A 21645-nucleotide genomic window follows, 5' to 3' on the forward strand; every position below is an offset into this window, starting at 1 on the left:
CCTCTAATCCATTATCCACAGTAAACCTATGAGAATATGATTGCAACATTCCCTTGCTTAAGATTCTTTTAAGCCTTCCTATTGCCCTATGATAAAGTTCAAACTTCTAAACATGTCATCACTGATGACATCCTTCATGGTCTGACCTCTGTATGCTCACCAGCCTCATCATTAGACATCATTCTTAAATTCTGTTGTCTAGATATAAAGAACTTTCTCCAATTCTTCAAAACAGAACTGCTCTTGCCCACCTCTAAGCTTTCACAATAAAAGTGTACTAAACACCTCTCACGGATAAGGCACTCTGCTGGACATTGGGAATAAAGAGGGAAATAAAGGAGATTTCATGCAATCTAACAGGAAAAACAGACATTTCAACAAGTATGAAAGGCAATATAAAGCCCGCCCCAAGGTATCTGCATCCTAATTCCCAGAACCTATAAATATATTAGCTAACATGGCAAAAAGAACTTTGCAGATATGATTAAAGAGATGGGGAAATGAGCCTGGAATATTCATGTTAGGCCATTTTTTTTTCCATTTCTCTGGAATTCTCTTCAATAGTCCTCTTTTCTGTTTGATCCTATTCATCCTTCAAGTCTTTGGTTACATATCACTTCCTCAGGAAGCCTTTCTCAGATTCTTGGATCAGTTTAAGAAAGCCTACTGAAATATGACTTCAACATTTATGTACTTCCTCTATCATAATATCTGTCATGTTTTATTATTGTTGCCTGTTGTATTGGGTTCCTATTGCCGATGTAACAAATGACTACAACATGTTTTGTTTAAACAGCACAAATATATTACAGTTCTGGAGCTCAGAAGTCTAAAATGAGCTAGCAGTGCCGTTTCCTTTCTGAAGGCTTCATTGCCTTACCTTTTGCAGCTTCTGGAGGCTGCCTCTATTACTTGGCTTGTGGCCCCTTCCTCTATCTTTGAAACTATCAGCATGCAATATTTAAATTTCCCTATCCTACCTCTGCTTCAGTTTTCTCATTGCCTTCTCAGATCGACTCTTCTGTCACTCTCCTTCCCTTATGAGGATCTTTGTGATTACATGGGCCCCACCTGAATAATCCAGGCTCATTTCCCCATCTCTTTAATTATGCCTGCAAAGTTCTTTTTGCCATGTTAGCTAATATATTTATAGGTTCTGGGAATTAGGATGCAGATACCTTGGGGGAGGGCATTATACTGCCTTTCATATTTGTTTAAATGTCTGTTTTTCCTGTTAGATTGCATGAAATCTCCTTTATTTCCCTCTTTATTCCCAATGTCTAGCAGAGTGCTTTATCCATGTGAGGTGTTTACTACATTTTTATTATGAAGAAACACAGTTCTTGAATTATTTTTTAAAAATGTATTCAATAAACAGTTATTGAACATCGTCTATCTGACAGATATATTTTTTGATGCTGAGGTTGCAGAATAGTCTTTGAATCTAAAACATATTAATGAAGATTATACATACAGAAAGAGAAATGCATTAAGGACTTTTTGAAATAATTATGCACAATGTGAGTGAGGAACCAAAGGATGAATGTCAGGACTTATTAATTTTGACAGGGAGAAGGGAGAGTTTTTATGTAAGGCAAATGCTTTTGATGAGAAATAGGTCTTATCTAGACAAAGTCAGATGAAAAACAGCATTCTATGCAGGTGAAGATACACATGGAGTTGTAGAGCCATGTGGTGGATTTACAGAAATATATTTCAAAAATGACTGCTGTTTGGGATAGGTACAAACTAAATTACAGTAATATTGGCAAGATAAAAAGGAGCCATATAAGTTAAAGGTCTGTGTATCATACTAACAAAGTGTAAATTTTGTTTACAAATAATGTGGAATCATTAATAACTTTAGGAAACACATTATTTTAAGACATACTGAATCATATATAAGATAGTAATGCAAGCATTGCATGAGGGGCCATATATTAACAAAAAGATGAAAGTCAATACCAATAGTCAATGTGTAATATTGTCTTCTTGATCCTTGAACCCTAGATTTGATTTCAATTCATAAATGTAGCAAACATATGCAACATTGAACAGGTATAAATTATAGTATAATCATAAAACAACCAAATATAATCACAAAGTAAACTTCTTCCCCCAACTCTATTGCCCTTTTAATTTTTTTTTCATAGCTACTAGCTCTTATCCTGTTCCTAAATACAGATTTAGGTAGGCACAATTTTTAGTTCATTTGCAGATATTAAAACAACCTATGGTGACTTTAAATCACAAAACACAGTTTGAATTTAAAATGTCTCATCTCATGAATATGTCAAGATTCTGGGTTTGATTTTTAAGTTGAACCACTTTTTATCCTCCCTCATATTCTTTACTGTGGTTTCTCATCCTTTCAGTGTTGGAATTGGGGGAATAGAGGAGAGTTGAGAGAAATAAAAAGATAATAGTTGGCTGAATCTGTGAAGGTGACAATTTCAGTACTCTCTGGAACTTGGCATATGTTCAAAGCTGACTCTCCTGTGTTTGTTCATGGAATGATGAGAGATACCCCTCCTAAACCATCCTCAGAGAGCTCTCTTCTGCACCCTGTAAAGGAGGGGTCCTCAAACTTTTTAAACAGGGGGCCAGTTCACTGTCCCTCAGACCGTTGGAGGGCTGTTGGAGAGTGCAGCGCACATTCCACACATGCGCACTATGAGGCGGGTACTAATCAGCTACTAAGCAGGACAGGCAGCGGTGGCAAAAACACACAGTGGGCTGGATAAATGTCCTCAGTGGGCCCCATGTGACCCGTGGGCTGTTGTTTGAGGATGCCTGCTCTAGAGCAATTGGCCTGTACCTTCTGCTGAAGTCCTCTCATCCCTCCAGGTGACCTGCTTCAGAAGTTTAGGACCACTCCACTGCAGCCTCCTCTCCTGTGTGCCTCAAAGGTGGTCCCAAGAAAATGCTCATGAATTCATCTTCCCTACAAACTCTGGTGGGGGTACCATTACCAGCCTTGAAACAGCCCTTTCTTCCTGCTGCAACAGACCATGTTAGCTAGCTTATTGCTCGTAGACTTTTTGGGCTTGGCTTCAATACTATTCCATTATGTCCTCCAAAATGAAGGGACACATGCCACTCTACCTAAGTGGTCTTTTTTTTTTTTTGAGACAGAGTCTAGCTTTGTTGCCCAGGCTAGAGTGAGTGCCATGGCATCAGCCTAGCTCACAGCAACCTCAAACTCCTGGGCTCAAGCAATCCTCCTGCCTCAGCCTCCCGAGTAGCTGGGACTACAGGCATGCGCCACCATGCCTGACTGGTTTTTTTTTATATATATATCAGTTGGCCAATTAATTTCTTTCTGCTTTTTTTATAGTAGAAACGGGGTCTCCCTCTTCTTCAGGCTGGTTTTGAACTCCTGACCTTGAGCAATCCACCTGCCTCAGCCTCCCAGATTGCTAGGATTACAGGTGTGAGCCACTGCGCCCGGCCCTAAGTGGTCTTTAAAACCCTTTTCAGTAAAGTGTGTATTGGGGGAAAGAGGGCATTCACAAGACACCTTTCTCCAAAGAAATCCTCTTTGAAACTCCTACTTCAAAAAGAAAAACCTATCTATAGTTGTCAGAGGTGTAAGAGTCACATAGCTGGATCATAGCCATCTATTTTTGAAAAATTCCATTACAACTTAGAAAATCACTTTGAAATATATGCCCTAGCTGAGTTAAATAAAAGTACTATGTACACTGTGCTAAGTCTTATTTAATAATTGCAATTCAACGAGAAAGGCATTAAGATGTAATCTTCATTCTAGGGAAGAAGAAAGCAAAACTCAAGCTAAGAAATATGCTGAAGGTCACATGTTTATAAATAGTGGACCTGATATTCAAAACCAAGGAGTCCAAATCCAAAACTACGTCTTCTCACGTCTTCACCTTCATTCACACTATCTTTGTTTAAATGCCCATCTTTCCTACCAGATTGCAATTTCTTTTTTATTCCCTTCACAATTACCACAGTAACGCTCATCTATTTCTTAACCCTGATGTAGTTCTTGGTTTTTTAAATGCAATGCAAGATGGTGCATTGCTTCACATGCTATGTGTATGTGTGGGGGTCATTTTTCTATTTAATGACAATGACAAACAAACGAACCAAAGCGAAGCTGACTTTAGAAGAAAAAAGATCCCAAAACATAAAATATCTTTCCTGTTATATCTCATTAAAAATTAGAGCAGTCCATTTTCTTTGTCTACCAAAGAGCAAAATTAGATTTTATCCTGAATTTTGAACTTACTTAATAGATGTTGATGTGAACAGCTGCTACATGAAACATGTGATTTTATCTATTGGAGAGAAGTTGTAACAGACATTGTCCACAGTCCAACCTGCCTTCGTAAGCTTCCTCTCAGATGCCAAGAAAAGTTATTCTTTTGTGGAGTCCTTCTGTCCAGGAGGCTTTTACCTTAACATCAGGTAACTGATTCTTTCCACCTTTGCTTTAGTCTTTTGAAGAGGGCTGGGCAAACTGTGGCCCATAGGCTAAATCTGGCCGCTGCTTGTTTTCTAAATCCAGTTTTCTTGGAACATAGCCATGTCTAGTGATGTGTGTTTTGTGTATGGCTCTTTTCACACTAAAATGGCAAAGTTAACTAGTTGCAAAAGAGTTTGTATACCCTACAAGTTCTAAAGTATTTCTGATGTGGCCCTGTCCAGTAAAAGGCTACTTACCCTTCTTTTAGAAAACTTAGATTGGCATTTGCTTTTATGTAAGACCCTCTATAAAATACCATTGTACACTACGTTGCCCCAACTTCAATTTACTTTTTAGTATTTATCCATTATTTTTTATATCTTCTATTTTTTTTAGCCTTTATACAAGTCTATCTTTATTTGTAAAAAATAATATACAACTAAAGCTAATTTGATTTTTAAAATCAAAGTTCATTTAGTGATAATGTACATTTTATAATAAAATTGTAGTAAAATACTGACATTTGATAGTTTAAACAAAGTATCATTCATGTAAAAATCATGTTATAGCATGTAAAATTTAATTAGAAAATTCATAGTTCACAAAAGTACATATATTTTGTTGATAGCTCAAGAACATTATCATAAATTTACTTAAGATACAGAACAAAATTCACAGTTAGGCTTGACATTTAGTACTATAAAATTTTACACTGGATCCACTGATTTTTGTTAATATGGTGCACTTGAAATAATTGATTCTGACTACCAATGAATTGTATATCTTCTATTTTTGAACTTAGTTTCTTTATTATCTTTTCCATATACTTTTAGCAATTTTAAATTTATTTTATTTTACCGTATTGCAGAAATCTGCAAAGGTTACCTTAAATTCTTTTTGAAATAAAATGGTGCAAAAATAAAATACTCCCTGGCATTATATACATTTTTGTACATTGTCTCAAAGTGTTTTTGTTTAAAATGAAGTTGAATATAAAGAAAATAAGTAAACAAACTTTAAAATAGTATTTTTACACTGACTTTAACTATTTTATTATTTTGTTTTCAGGAAGAATCACCATATATTTGCTTTTCCATTTTATAAGATTTAGAAGCACTAGTTGATTTTTTTTTTAACAGGAAAAAAGCCAACAAACACAAAGTATAATAATTTCATTTTCAACTTTATGATTTGTTTTCTGAGAGGAAGAAAGCAATGTATTTACTATAAACTTGAATAGGATCCCAAATCATTCATTTGTTAAAAGTGTTAGTACTATCTTCTAAGTTTAAATTTAGTGTTTAATTTTTATTTATTTTTAATTCATTTATTAATTTTTATAGGCAACTAGAATGAAAATGCTATCCTTTGTCTCTCTATAATAAAAAATGATAAATTAGAAATATGCTCTTCATTTTATGAAATTCCATGTATTTAAAATATATGTTTCTGTTAAAGAAACAACCACTGGGTATTATAAACTGTGTATATAAATTTTTATCAGTGGAAACCAATGTGGATAAAATTATATTGGCCTCTCAATGAACATTCCCATCTTGTCTAATACACTGTTTCACTCAGTGAATCTTATAAAACCTCTTTTTTGCTTTAACTTCTCTCATCCAAAACTTTCATATTTCTTAAGTTTACTTCATTTTATAGAATTCAAAAACACTACAAATAATATATATAAAGGTCACACTACAAAAACCTCTATCTTCTAACCAATCTAGCCCATTCTAAAGTTCTTAAATTTAATGTTTCTGACTTAATGCTAAGAGAAATTTTATGTTTTCAATGCCATTTTGGTTATGAATATATAGCAAGTATTTGGAAAAAAATATAAGTCCCAGGATTATGTTCCAAGTTCTTTTCTTCAGTTTGCCATAATAAAATTAGGAGATTAAAGTGAGGTAATCCCATACTGAATTTTCTAATAAAAAGTGAAGTAAGCCCTTGTTATAAAGAAAGTCTCTTTATTTGGATTTTATTCCTTTGCTGGCCAACTCATACCCTTCAGATATATAGTAATGTAAAATGTGCAGCTTTGTTACCCACTTTTCCTGTTTCTGCCAAATTTAAAGGAGATGCTTCTGTATGTTGCTTTCTAGCTAAAAACCAAAGACCTATTACCATGTGTAACACCCCTAGGCGAGTTTTTAAGATTTTACATTAGACACATTCTAGAAAGTTATCTGTAGTCCAAGGACTCAGAGTCTAGGTATGCCCAATCCAGAGAAAATTAAAACAATAGTAGCAACAACAGCAACAGCCAAGGTGCTAATTTCCTGGTCAGCTTACACATCATTATAAATACTCAGCCAACTGTGGTAGGGAAACCACTGTCCTGTCAATAGGAGCTGCAAGATTGGATAGCTCTGCCAGAAGGGACTAGGAGGAGTTGATACTTATTGTCATTTTATAAGCACCATGATCCTTTGTGTTTTTCTAAATTTCATTTATTTTATTGTGGGATTAAAACATATTAAGCCCCAAAACTTTTCCAGAAGTTATTTTAAAAATTTGCAACTTAAAACGTGGCCTATTTATCCAAACAATAAATACATCAATATTTGATTACAAAATTGGATCAAAGGATGCCCAAATAACATCAGAATAGCAATTTTAGTTCACTGTTTAGATTTTTCAGAAGACTCTAACATTAAACTGAATTATTTTTCTGAAACCTATACCTAAAATGTTCACTAGAGTTCTTGTTGAAAATCACTATGACAGGAAAGGTTCTTTGTCCTTAAATTTTTTACTTACTTTAGATTTCACCATAGCGTTACGAAACAGAAAAAAATAACAAAATAGAGTGGGTGGAGAATGATTGGGGGTGGGGGGAAGTCCTTAAATGAATCTTTGGTTTTCCTTCTCTTGCTACCTCATTAATCCTAAATGGTGTCAGTCAGTTGAGTCTAATAGCTGTGAGTGTTATTACCTTGGTCAGTTCCAAATTATAGTATTGATTAATTGATTGTCTTCTTCCAGTTGTGAATTATATTAGTGCTGGCTCAGGCAGCTTGGCTTGGGGCCAAAACCTAATTTTCAATGGAAGGCAATGCACAGTTTCACTGTTTCACTGCTGTGGTTAAGTGGATGCTCAGAAAACAAAAAGCTTTGAAAAGATGATTTGACAAAAGGAGTGTACTAAATATAATGAATATGCACTTATGGATTGATCCAACCTAGAGAAATCAAGTGAGAAGAGAGTAAGTCAAGAATTCCTCATTTCTCAACCTCAGACTTCCAAAAGAGGATGAGAGTGGGAGGGAAGAAGATGGTCTAGAATGCTAATGAGCCAACACCAGGATCCGTGGAATTAAGTCCATTCAGGATATGAATGTGGGGACTGTGGTACTTTCAAACTAATAAAACTTAAAAGTGGACTATGGGCTCCTCTATATTATAGGCTGTCCAGGAAAGTTTAAGAAGCACCTGCCACATTGTGGTACTATGAGGGCAATATTGCTATCTTCTTAGAATAATATAAACATCACCAAGTTGAATGACAACAAAGAGGGGCTGGTTTCCTGCTAATTCTGTGCTTTAAGGAGAAACATAAAAGGGATGGGTGTGTTTACCATTGATTCTTGTGGAATGGGAAAAGCTTAATGGGGCATTGTGAGGTTAATAACTTTCGCAGATCTATAGCTTTGGGTTTGATTGTTGAAAGATCAATTCCTGTTCTCTACAAAAGGTGAAGGGAAAATTGATATGGGTTGGAATAACTCTGATTATACAATTTTACTCACATTCAAATATATTTATAATCATTATTGGTCTTTTCAATAGGAACAAAATTACACTTGATTTCACAGGGAATTAGAAAGAAGAACTTTCCTTCTTCAAGTCAAGGAATGGGGTGTGAAAAAAAGATAAGGGAAATGATTCAAGGGGCCTTAAATTTGAAAGCATTGAAATCAAGTGTTTAAACAAGTGTGAGAAATAGAAGGTTATGGGGAAACAATTGTGGATATGTAGAAAGCAATCACAAGGTCAAATATGCTGATAAGAGTTAGAATTTTGTGGTAGTATTTTAAATAAGAAGGGAGAGCAACTGCAAGTAGACATATCTATGAGAAAAAAATAGCTCTTCTTTAAGTGGTACTAAGATTATTGATTGATTTTGTACATATAAAAAATCCTTAACCGAAGCAATGATGTAAGAGCCTCTTGGCATAGCTTGCTAAGAAAAGTTCACAGAGCAAATCTTCACAAAATATAAATGGATATTAATTCTTCATAGCTGTCTCAGTCATCTGGAGTAAAAACAAGATTAGAATTGGAAAAGAAATATTCATTATTTAACAAATATTATAAGGTAGGCTGTTTGATAGGTGCTAAGGCTATGATAGAGGAGAAGATAAATACAAGGAACATGTCTTTAGGCTAATCTGTTGAGTAGTTAGTAACTCAGGTACCTCACAGCACGAGTGGTATTATAAATCCAGTGTACCAGCAACTTGAAAAAAATTAATGCATACCTTAGTGGATGTGATTAAGTAATTATGTCCTAACTTGGAAGATAAAACTATGCCCTTAGCTTCTTGGGGGAAGGATCCAAATATAATATATCCTAGTATATTCCTCACCATTCAGCACTGAGACACTAATACAAAATGGGGTGTTCCATGAATGATTTTTGTAAAAAGGAATGTATAAGAATGTAGTCTTTGAACCAACTGCCTTCTAGTGGCAAAAAAATGGTTTGGTAAGAATATGCTTTCCATAAAGAGACATGGCAATAAAGTCATCAATGAGATATTAGCAAATTAAAAGTGCTTAGGATCTTAAACACATAAATATGGCTATTTTTTCCTTCTCCCCCAACTCTTCTCCTCACCTGAATAAATTTGATTAACCTTTGAGACTCAGATATCACTTTCATCCCTAGAGAAGTGATCACCTTGCCTATTTTGACTAGATTAAGCACCCTTACATGAAGCCTCTGTGCTTCCCACATGTGGGGAATGTTTGTACTCCCCTATAATTGTTTATTTAATTGGCTATTCATGTTAGATGGACTATGTCTTTTTTTGCTTCTCTTTATGTCCCATAGGCACTAGCAAGGGGTTTGGCATACAGATGGCACTTGGTTCTACATATTGTGTCAGTCTTAACCCCTCTCTTCCACAACCCCCATCTGAAAATCCAGGTTAATCTCCAAATCCAGGTAGTTCTACCTGTAAAGCAATGCCTATCCAGAATTCAACCACTCCTTCCACTCCCAAAGCCATCACCTGATCCAATCCATCACTTCACCTGCATTATTACAACAGCCCTTGCCCTGACTATTCAGTTATCACCCAGAAGCCTGAGGAATCCTCTTCAAATACATGATCAAACGTGTCCATCTTCTGCTCAAAATCTTTAGTGAGAGATCATTTTACTCAGGATAAAGGTCAAAATTCTTGCTAGGAGCTATGAGGGCCTGCCTTTATTTCTCAGATATTTTTGCCTCCTGGCTATCCTTGTACCTAACACTATATCTGCACTGGCCTTCTCTATGTTCCTCACTTCAGGTGGGTTCCTTCCTCAGGGCCTCTGCATCTGCTATTTCCTTACCTAGGATGTTCTTCCCCTAATATCTACACGTGTGACTCCTTTACTTTCTTGAGCATTTAACTTGGAAGTTACATACTGAGTTCAAAGTTTCTGAAATTCCAATATTCCCCTTACTTAGTACTGCAACTTTCCTTTTGTACTTTATTTTTTTCTATTAGTGCTTATTTAAGTTTGCTATTCACTAGGTGAAGTTCCATTCGGATAGCTGGGTCTCTATTTGGAGTGATTGTTAAATACAGTCATGAGTCACCTAAGGACAGGGACACATCCTGTGAGACACATCCTTACGTGATTTCATCACTGTACAAACATCATAGAGTGTACTTACACAAACCTAGATGGTATCATCTACTACAGGCACAGTTCTATCTTAAAGAGTACTATAATACAAATGCCTCAGAGAATGAGAGATACCACATCAATATATTTTCTAGGTAATTAAAAGTAGGTAATAATAAGGGAGGTCAGGAGTCTTTTAAAAAATATTAATACCATGACAAGTATAATACACACAAAAGCTTGAACTATGAAAGAGTGAATATCTTTGTTCAGAACATACTGCTCAAGAAATAAAACATTATCAGTGGAACAAACAGTCAGTACTAAAAAATGTTGTCATACTTATTTATTTTCATATTGTCTCCATGTAACACATTGTGAACTCCTTGAGGGCAGGTGTCTTTTTTTTTTTTTTTCATATCAATTATCTAGGGAAAATGACTGGTTAATAACTATTCAATAAATAGATGAATGGCAAAAAGGACTTTTAGCATACCCACAATTACTCATTTAAGATCCACAAATTATCACAACTATGCTTTTCTTTGTCACGGTTACATACTTTTAATCAAGATAAAATAATTTATAAAAACTTTTATTGGTTCAAATATAATCATTGAAGTTATAAGTTATTCTTAATGTGTGAATTTATCTGCCTCAAAGATTTTTAGGAGCATAATCCTTGTGCTTGAGGAGAAAATATTCTATATACATAAATTCTATCTTGGCATTACTGTGGTTTTAAATTGCAATATTATGAAGATATCTTAATTATAAACAACTGTTTTTAACAGAAGATATTATATAGGACATCCATAATTGCATTTAATAACCATAGATAATTTCTAATATTTTAAAATGTGAATTTTAAAAATATCACTCTGCATAGAAAAATCTGGGATCATATTCAGAAGTTTTTTTAAAAAAACATTATTTTTTAAAGTTTAGAACCATTTAATGTGCTCAGGATTTAAGTAACATGAGCTTTGCTTTGTTCTGAATGTGTTGCCCCTCAGAATTCATATTTGAAATCCAATCAGTGATGTGATTGGAATTAGGAGGGGGGAGCCGCTATGAAATGATCAAGTCATGAGAACAGAGCCTTCATGACTGGAATTAGGTGTCCTTTTAAAACAGGCCCCAAAGAACTGTCTCTTCTCCTCCACTACATAAAGACACAAGAAGGGCCCTGTCTGTGAACCAGAAAACAGACCCTTACCAGACACCAATCTGCTATGGTCCTGATCTTGGACTTTCTAGCCTCCAAAACTGTGAGAAATAAATTTTTGTTGTTTATAAATGACTCAATCTAAAGTATTTTATTATAAAAGCCCAAGTGAACTAAGGTGAGATTTTTGTAAAATATGAATGTCTACCCTGTATACCACAAAAACAATCCTTAAAATCTTTGTGAAAACATATAAGATGATACAAAGCATGTTTGCCAAATGTGCAAAACCTACAGGGTATCTCAAAATTGCCATATGTAAGAAAATGGGAAATTGTAATTTTCTCTAATTTTACAATTTTATAATTCTTATAAACTTAAGACTCAAGAAAATACTGCCTGTTTTGAGGACTGTCTCCCTTGCGTGCCCCTGTTTTATTACTGCTCTCCTTATATATTGCCCCCGACCCAAGCACCTCTCTTTGTGTTCAACACAGCCCATCCTAGGCACCCCTGTCCTCATGCCATTGATTATTTATGAATTGGATCAGATGCTAGCACAAACTCATATCATTTAGAAATGCAGAGCCATGTGCAATGGGTATATCTTAATGTTTCAAATCTATAGATTTCAAAAAAAAAATCTACAAAGTCTTTTATATTTATTTTTGGACTCAGCTGAGTGATCTTTTATAGCTAAATTTCCAAGTCCCTCCCATATGATAGCAAATGTCCACCTACCAAGCACCAAAATTTAGTGATTCAGCAACCTCAGATTGCTACATTAGTACTTCATTCCCAATATTTCTATAGACTATACATAGAAAAATGGTGGAAGAGAATGAGGAAGAATGAACGTAAGGATTTGATACTTAAGAAGGTTCTCAGCTTGCCATTCTATTTGTTGTGGTTCTAACTTCACCACCTATAATTTAAAGTGATTAAAATTTCTTAGTTTATTTTTTCAGTCATCTGAAACACAATCATAGATGATTTGACCACTAAGCTTACTCTTAGGAGGAGTTAGAAGTCAGCCTTTATCTGTAGCTCTCTGCAGCCTTAAAAAACCATTCACTTTCTCCTAATCTTCTTTACATAGGGGTTTTCCTTCCTTCCTTCCTTGTACATTTCTTAGGAGATTTAGAAGTAGTCAGTGATTTCAACTTCACTGCTAAACTAAGAATAGATAGATTTAAAAATATACCTATGTTAATTGCTATGGTTTGAATATCTCTGCCAAAACTCATGTTGATACGTATTTGCCAATGTAATAGTATTGGGAGGTGGGGCCTTGAAGGGGTAATTAGATCATGAGGGTATCACCTACTACACACCTATACTATAGGGTATATATAGCATTTTTGCTCCTAGGCTGCAAACCTGTCCAGCATGTTATTGTACTGAATACTCTAGGCCATCATAATCCGATAGTAAGTATGCGTGTGTCATTCATGAGGGTGCCCTCATGAATGAATTAATGCTGTTACAGAAGTAGGTTAATTATCATGAGAGTGTGCTGTTGATAAAAGGGTAAGTTCAATTTCCATTTATTCCCTCTGTCTCATGTATCTTGCCCTTGCCAGATGCTGGTGCCATGCTGTTGGGCTTCTCAGCCTCCAGAACCATGAGCCAAGTAAACCTCTGTTCTTTGTGAATTACCCAATCTGTGATATCTTGTTTTAACAGCAGAAAACTGACTAAAACATTAATGGAATTCAATTTAGACTTTGGATGGTCAAAATACGTCCTATGAGTATCTGTATCTTCATAGATCTTTCTATCTAAATATCCTAAAGCCCACTCTAATTATTTTTTAGCTTCTATCTCTAAAAGTGAATTGATGACTAATGAAAAAAACTAGTGTGAAAGATTTACACTTTATACTCATTAATATATTGCATAATTAGGGAGAAAAGATATTTAAGAACTGATGTGCATAACATAACTGTCTTAAAATTTGTTTTTACTACTTTTATTTTTGCAATATAATGAACTCAGATATAATTTTTTATCATTATGCCTTTCTTGATCAGCTCAAATAATCCTAACTGATGGTCTTTTTTAATGATTACGGTGATAGTGATAGCAAACAGTTAATTCTTAATCCTGTCACTCTTGACTTAAAAATGATAAATATAACCAAACTCACTTAAAAATTAGTTTAAGAGGCCCCTATTTGTAGCAGTCCATATGAAAAATGCCTGTGTGCTTTAGTTGTTTTATAGGGACCTCTTAAACTATATAAAAGGCATAGTTAATTTTATAAGCCAAAAGTACAGTGGCCTGATCAAGAGACAGTAGGCTTCCACATACTTATGGTGGTATCCAGATACCATTTACTACATGGTGTTTAATTCTAGGCACTAGTCTGAAATGTAAAATATTTGATTGATGTGCTGACGAAATAACTGAAACCCATGTAATAAGAGGAATGGTTGAAGGAGCTATAGATATTTTGCATAGAAAATAGAAGACTAAGGGAAGAAATAAAGGCAAGTAGATTTTCTATCAACATAAGAAAGACCTTTCTTACAATTAGAGCTACTCATTAATGAAAGTGAGGTGCATGTACGATTTTCATCAGTCTGGCTAACTGTGTCATGGGGAAGTTTCCTGCAGAGTAGGAGATTGAACTATGACCTCCCTTAGTCCTTATACCTTAATTTTCCTTCCTTCCTTCCTCTCTCTCTCCCTCTCTGTCTCCCTCCTTTCCATCAAAATATAATATGATTTAAAATGCAGAATAAAAAGTATTTGAGTCCCAGATATACTATGAAATATCTTTTTGATCTTGGGCAGGCCATTTACCTTCTCTGGATCTAAATTTTGTCATGTATGAATCATGGTCTGGAGTCTTTATAGTCTATTTTAGTTCTAATGTCCTCTGGCCATACAAATGTAGACATATTGAATTAAATACTAAGTCTACTCATGGTGAAGAAGCACTATAATTAGAGTTTTAGAGCTGAAAATCATTTATTTAGTCAACTTCCACACAAATTGTTAGATTATGCATATTATTGTTTCTGCACTGAATTGATAGTAAATCATTTTAATATCTTTCTTTTAAATGCTATGTATATAGTGTAAAAGTTTGTTTTTCCTACTATGGAATGAACAAATGTAACTCTCTCAAGCAGAAATGCTCTGAGAACATCCTGCTGAGCTTTCTTCTTCTGCCCAATCTGCAAACACAATTAACCCTCCCTTAATTAGATTAACTTGTCCTCTACCTGGGATTGTCAAATTAATACTATAATCAAAGATCCCTATTAGAGAGCTGAATTTGTCCCTGCTATGTGTAATGTTAATTACTTCTGTACTAAAAGTAACTGAAATCAGGCTTACTTAACAGGATGCCTTAGTTAGAAGATCTGGTTTGTGTCTCCAAATCAGTCCTAGTTAGAAACTTATAAACAATTCTTAAAATCACCTAAAGAAACCTTTGTTTTCTGACTTTCTTAATAGATGAAATTCTAAGATTTAATAAAATTCCAGAAGGTTACTCCTAGTTATGTGAAAACATTTATAGGCATTGGCATTGGTTTTTACATTAAAACATGATACTGCATAGCATATATCAAATGTTATTTATAACAAATTGAACTTACCAAAATAAGCACAGTGCTTGGCTATAGGACCCATAGTATTATTATTTTCACCTCACATATTTCCAAATTCAGGTATTTTAACAGTTTCTGGTTAGCTTATGCTTAATCCAATTATGAAAAGTGACACAATTACATGAAGATGAAAGCTCATTTAACCAAATTGACTAAACTTGGTCAATGTCCCCAAGGCAAAATGTTGTGAACTTTTAACTATAGAACAGTATATTTAGAATTAACAGTATTTTAAATACTCTATAATGTTCTCAATCAGTCATTGATTAAACATTCACAGTGTCAAGACACTCTTTTAGACAGTACAGAAAATACAAAGATAAATAAGAAGACAATTTCTTTTGTAAAAGTTTACAATCATAGACACTTAATGGGGAACTGGTAGAATAATGGAAGCCTGATGGTTTGCCATTGACATGGTTTTGATTCTCTCAAAGCAATAGGGATCATTTCAAAACACAGTTGTGATTGAGATCTTTAGAGTTCCATCTGGGTTTGAATTATGATACTACTACTACTTGTGTAACTGGGCAAGATACTTAGTTTCTCTAGTTCTCAAGTCCTTCATTGTAATACAGAGAAAACTTAAGTATAGACCTCAGAGGTTTACTGTGAAGAGTAAATGAGATACTTGCACAATGTGCTTTTGTACATTATATGCATATCAAAAGTAAATGTGAAATACATGTAAGGCATAAAAGGATACATTAAACAAGAAAGCTGTCTTTGGCAAGACTAAAAAGTTAAATATTTTATAATGTGTTAGAGTCTGCATTCAGTACTGATACATAATATTCATGTACTATGAAGGGAAAGAGGAATTTCTAATACAACATCCTAAAACAATACCAGCTAGTGAGCTAGTGATCTCAGACAAATGGAGGAAACGACAACTTAGGAACTACTGATCAAATCTAGAACCCTAAATGAAGTGTATTGGGCTTCACCCAATTGTTTGACAACGTATCTTATGATATTTTTGCAGACAATATGGAGAAAGCAAAACTAACAGGAGCTAGATAGATTTGTTAAGTGGCAAAACAGCCACAAAAAAGACATTGACATATGTAAATATAAATTTGAAAAGCACTTTTGGACTTGGCTCAGAGAGCTGTCTTTGGTCATGTGGAAATAATGTAGGATTTGAAAATCAGAAAAGTTTTTGCTGAAATAACTTGCTTTTAGCTGTGAGATACCTTTGCCTCCTTGTCCACCAGTTTCTTCTTCTGTAATGGGATCATATGAGGATAGTATGCAAAGTCATTCACTTCATGAGTACCACATGCTAAGGGCTCAACAAATTGTACCAGTCTTGTTATTTTTACTTTAATTTTATTTGTTATTTTTACTTTAATTTCATTTTTTTGATGAGATGAGGGTAGTTATGATACTAATATTTTGTGTCCACTTATACCCACCTTGGAAATGCAGGTAAATGAAAAATCATTTGATCTAGTTACGTCCTTTCTGTGTTCTATGATTCAAGTATCTATGCTGTCTCTAGAAGGTGAACTACTCAAATGTATTACTTATTTCCATTTTAAAACATGCCTATATGTGGCTAGATAAGTTCCTGATGCTCCAAGTTTCAATGGAAATAATAATGATGACCTCTACAGACAAATATATATATATATATATATATATATATACATCCTACTATATACCAAGTGGTATTCTAGAGCACTTTTTATATATGAACACATTTAATCTTAACAAAAGCCACAAGAAATAAGTACACTTATTATCCCTGTTTTACAGATGAGAAATCTCAGGCACAAATTTCAGTAGTTTGCTTAAGGTCAAACAGCTAGTAAGTAGCAGAGAATCCAAGCAAGTCTAAGTCTAGAATCTATGAAATGTGCTACTTTTAATAGAATTCATTTGTCCTGAGGAAGCAATGTCAAAAATATGTCATAAATAGAGGCATATTCAAAATATTTCTATTAGCACTAGATCAGACAGAAATAGAACTAGAAAGAAAATAGAAACATCATTTGTATTATTAGTTCTATGGAAATAAGTACTTTGGACTCCCAAACAACTGGTTTTTAAATGAACATTGGAACATAATGTGCTCAGAAAATGGGAATTGATTCCATACAAATTGCTGAACCATAAAGTAGAATGAGTAGTATCATAAGAGTCATGAACAAAGTCATATAGAAGTTCACAAGAAGAAGACATCAGTTTTGATTGAGGGTATCTAAGAAAGCTTTATAGGGAAGGTTGACCTGAATCTTAATAAATAAAATTGAAATAATGAGTAAGCAAAGTGAAATAGGCTAAAGGCTTGAGATAAATTTACTACAATCTCCATGTCATTTGTTTGATTCTTATCTTATTTGACTTCATATGCATCATGGTTTCTGTAGGAACTTTGTTTATCTTCTCTATATGCAGTTGTTTTCTTTTTCTTAGAGTCATAAGAAACATTAAGTCAAAAATGAGCTTAACAGGCCGGGCGTGGTGGCTCACGCCTGTAATCCTAGCACTTTGGGAGGCCGAGGCGGGTGGATTGCTCAAGGTCAGAAGTTCGAAACCAGCCTGAGCGAGACCCCGTCTCTACCAAAAATAGAAATAAATTAATTGACCAACTAAAAATATATATACCAAAAAAAAAAAAAAAAAAATTAGCCGGGCATGGTGGCGTATGCCTGTAGTCCCAGCTACTCGGGAGGCTGAGGCAGTAGGATCGCTGAGTCCCAGAGATTGAGGTTGCTGTGAGCCAGGCTGACGCCACGGCACTCACTCTAGCCTGGGCAACAAAGTGAGACTCTGTCTCAAAGAAAAAAAAAAAAAAATGAAAAAAAATGAGCTTAACAAAGAATATAGGGAAAGTGGTATTCTCTTTAAGCTGGGAACACAAAATCTCGGCAGATAAGAGTGTTAAATCATGCTAAGAAACTTTTAACTTCAAATCTTTATTTACAAAGTTTTTATTTTAGAACATTGATTAAAAACATTGGAGTTTATTTTCTAATTCATCACAGGTGTATTTAAACAGTAAGCCAATAGATCAAATATTTTAGAGAAAAAACATGGGAATTGTTTATTTCAAAGAATTATCTTTTTAAGATCAGGAGCACACAATTAAACTTCAATGGGTGAGAAAAATATACTTGGCAGAGGATTTCAACAAAATGTATCATTATGATAGATGAAATGTTTGTATTAGAGAAAGGATATATAAGAAAACAAAGCTGTGTTAATAGCAAAAATTTTGTTACAAAGTAATGAGAACTGAATGTCTTATATGATAACCTGTTATTGTTTAACAGAGATTAGATTTTTTAACATTTGCTAGTCTGCTCATTAATCTGTTTTCTCACTTTATTCCCTCATTAACAATAAATAGCTTTGTGGCTTCCAGAACACCAACATAAAGTATGTAGGCGAGATCACTGCCCAGGGCTAATAACTTCATAGCAGCAACAGCTAAATTCAACCAATGTTTAAATCTATAGGCATCTGCTGCTCCAATTCAAAATTTTAACCCATTGTTAGATTTCTCTCACATTTACACCTAACATCATCTGTGATTCATAACTGAAAAATAAATCTCTCATTGGCAGATCATTTCCTACTTGTTCCATTGTTATGAGTGCATTTTAATTTTACTTCTAGAAAAAAAAAACTGTCACCTATAGTAACGAACAACTCAATTTTAGTATATTTTATAAGGGAAATATCAGGTGAATAGAATAAAATGAATATTTTATCCACCCATCCATCCTAACCAATATTTGTTGTGTGCAACTATATAGCTGGTATTATATTATCTACTAGGACCAAAGAAGAGAAGGGGTTCAAATGTGTTGTGGACTCACCTTGTTTTCACCCCTGTAGGTGCTTTCAGACACAGTCCCTGGCCTCAAGAAGTCGTTCAAAATCTAATTAGAAAGAGAGAAATTAAGTTATTTTTAAAAAATATTTAAAACCCTAGGTTGTCTTTAAGATATGTATTGTCATCCCATGTTTTCAGAGGGATTGAGAGACTGGAGAAAAAGCAATATGGTTAGAAACTGGTATCAATTTTATGAAATACCATCTCTAATATTGAAATAATGAAATGCCAAAAACCAATATAGAGGTCTCTTTGGCCCACGGGGTATAAAACAGTGAATATTGACTATTCCTTAAAATACTGAATTGAGACTATCATGTCCAACATAAGATGGCTAAATTGCCTTCTTACAATATTTACGTCATCAAGTACACTGAAGGTTTCGGTTAATCCTTCCTAAAATTACACAATATATTTCAAAATATCCGTCCTTTGGTCTTTATAGAAGGGATGCCCCCTAAGCTGTTAACGGGGGTCACTTAAATGCTAGGAGCCAAGCTAAAGCGAATTCTCATCCATCCTACTCATCCTGGAACTAATAATAAGCATGAAAGAAGTTCAAATCTTAGAAACATTACATTTATGTAAAATAATCTCATTATTAATTTTAAAAAATCCACACCTCATATTTTAAAAATTCTTCAACAAAACCATTTTACAAGATTTAAAGTCTACCCTAATGTGATTCTAGTTTGTGTTGGTGTTTCTTGTCAGAATTGCTTTCTTCTGTCTAGAACCCGGGTCCTCAAACTTTTTAAACAGGGGGCCAGTTCACCGTCCCTCAGGCCATTGGAGGGCGGGACTATAGTTAAAAAAAATTCCTATACACACTGCACATACCTTATTTTGAAGTAAAAAAAAACACACGGGTAAAAACACCCACATGTGGCCCGTGGGCCGTAGTCTGAGGATGCATGTTCTAGAATATTTTCTTCTTAACTCTTTTTAACATGTTCAACTCTGATTCCTCTGTCAGTTCCCAGTGAAGTTGTCATCTCATGCAGAAAACCTTCCTTGGCATCCTACCTGCTAAAGTTTCACTTACATGACTCTCCTAGATGCTCCAACAGCTCTGTGTCCTCCCCTATCACACCTTGTCACGTTACCTTGTGCCCCACAAACTGATAAGTTGTTCACCAAACCATTTCCCTTTTCCTCCTGTTACACCAGACTACACCCTGCAGTTAGATGTGATTGTGTGACTGCATTCTTCATAGTGGAATATGGTCTGAAAATTGTCTTGCACACAATCCTTCTGTGTTCCCTATCCACAGGTTAAATCCTTGAGGACTTAGAGGAGGGAAGGTCCATACAATGGAAAGAACAAGATCCTTCAGTCACAGTTTCAGGATCACCACTCTCTCCCACTGATAAGGTCTAGAGTATTATGCAGATGGCTAGTCATCACCTCACCCTGACTAGAAACATCTAGAGGCACTGGAGTTTTACATAAATGAGAAGTAAATTTCAGTTCTTTCAGCCATTAAAATGTTGGATGTTAGTTACAGCACTTAGCCTACGCAAACTATGATTTGTTTGCTGTCCCATATTCAATCTTTATTGCAAACGATAGTACCCCCACAGCCACTGGTTGAAGTTTTATTCTAGCTGAGTCCTTGACATGGTAAATGGCACATAATGACCATCTCCCTCTCCATTTTTTTAAAATAACTTGAATTTTATATGATAAAATATACCATGAAAATGTCATAGGAACCACTATTCTAAATGTAGTTATCCCTTTAGGAGGGGGGAGTGCAAGGCTTTATTTAGCATGGGTTTCCAAATATCCTTTGGTAAAATACCTTAAAGGTAAACTAGGGCTTTGCTTAGGAGCTCCAAGCAAGTGGAATCATGGAAACATTTTTGCAAAACTGTTTTTGTAGGCCTGTATTTGTAGATTTTGGTAAGACAATAAGAATATTGCACAACCTTAGAAGTAATGGGCTCGAATGCTCCTTGCTGCAGTTGTGGTGATTTGGAATGTCCTTTGAACCTCCACGGGGGATTTAATGCCAGTAGAGAGAAAATGAAAGATAATTTTCTTTCCTTTTCAAAACAATAACCAATCACAGAATCCAAGACCTTCTGCTCTTCACATATTACATTGAAACAGCTTTTGAAGTTTAGACAAAAATAGAGACATCTGACAAGCAATATCAAGTCTCAGGCAGCTTGCCTCCATGTATTTCTTGCCGACACATCTCTTTTTCCCCCTTACTCCTAGAGTCAAAAACACTATGTCCACGGACTCCTTTTAGGCAACCACCTGTTTGAGGCCACTTCCAAAAGGTCTCATCATAAATCCTACCCATCTGTCTCTTTACTATTATTCACTTGGCTGGTTAAATTTAGTCTCGTTTGGCAGAACTTAACTTTCAGAGACGTGCTTCCTACACTTTCAGCCCTGTTTAAGTAAAGAAAACTAAAGGAGATGATCAGATCTCCTTGCTTTCTTTCTGAGGAATGAAGAGGAAGCCTTTGCTGCCAGACATGCAAGCTGCCTTTTGACCTGAAGTAGAAAATCCTCAAGGTCTGTTCCCCAACTCATTTGGATGATTGCTGAATGCCACTTTTAGGCTAGATTTTATGGTAGCTTTAATAAATTTGTAGTTCACTCACATCGATGTTAATACGTATTAGTAAAGCATTTCTCTCTTTAGTGTCAGATAAATGCATATTGGATTTACTAGTCGAAGTCATTTCTTACAAGTTTTTATAGACA

The 21645-nt window shown here is 34.8% G+C and overlaps 1 protein-coding gene across 40 annotated transcripts in view; it reads right to left on the reverse strand.

The window, feature by feature from the left end:
- Positions 1-21645, reverse strand: part of PTPRD (protein tyrosine phosphatase receptor type D) — a 2082753-nt gene that overhangs the window by 784211 nt on the left and 1276897 nt on the right. For all 40 annotated transcript variants that reach the window (XM_076008727.1, XM_076008702.1, XM_076008696.1 and 37 more), the window contains one exon: positions 18904-18966. The gene's annotated coding sequence lies outside the window, so the exon portion shown is untranslated. The remainder of the gene's footprint in view (positions 1-18903; positions 18967-21645) is intronic.

The sequence above is a fragment of the Microcebus murinus genome, chromosome 12 (genome assembly GCF_040939455.1).
Source record: "Microcebus murinus isolate Inina chromosome 12, M.murinus_Inina_mat1.0, whole genome shotgun sequence".
In the NCBI taxonomy this organism is placed as follows: Eukaryota; Metazoa; Chordata; class Mammalia; order Primates; family Cheirogaleidae; genus Microcebus; species Microcebus murinus.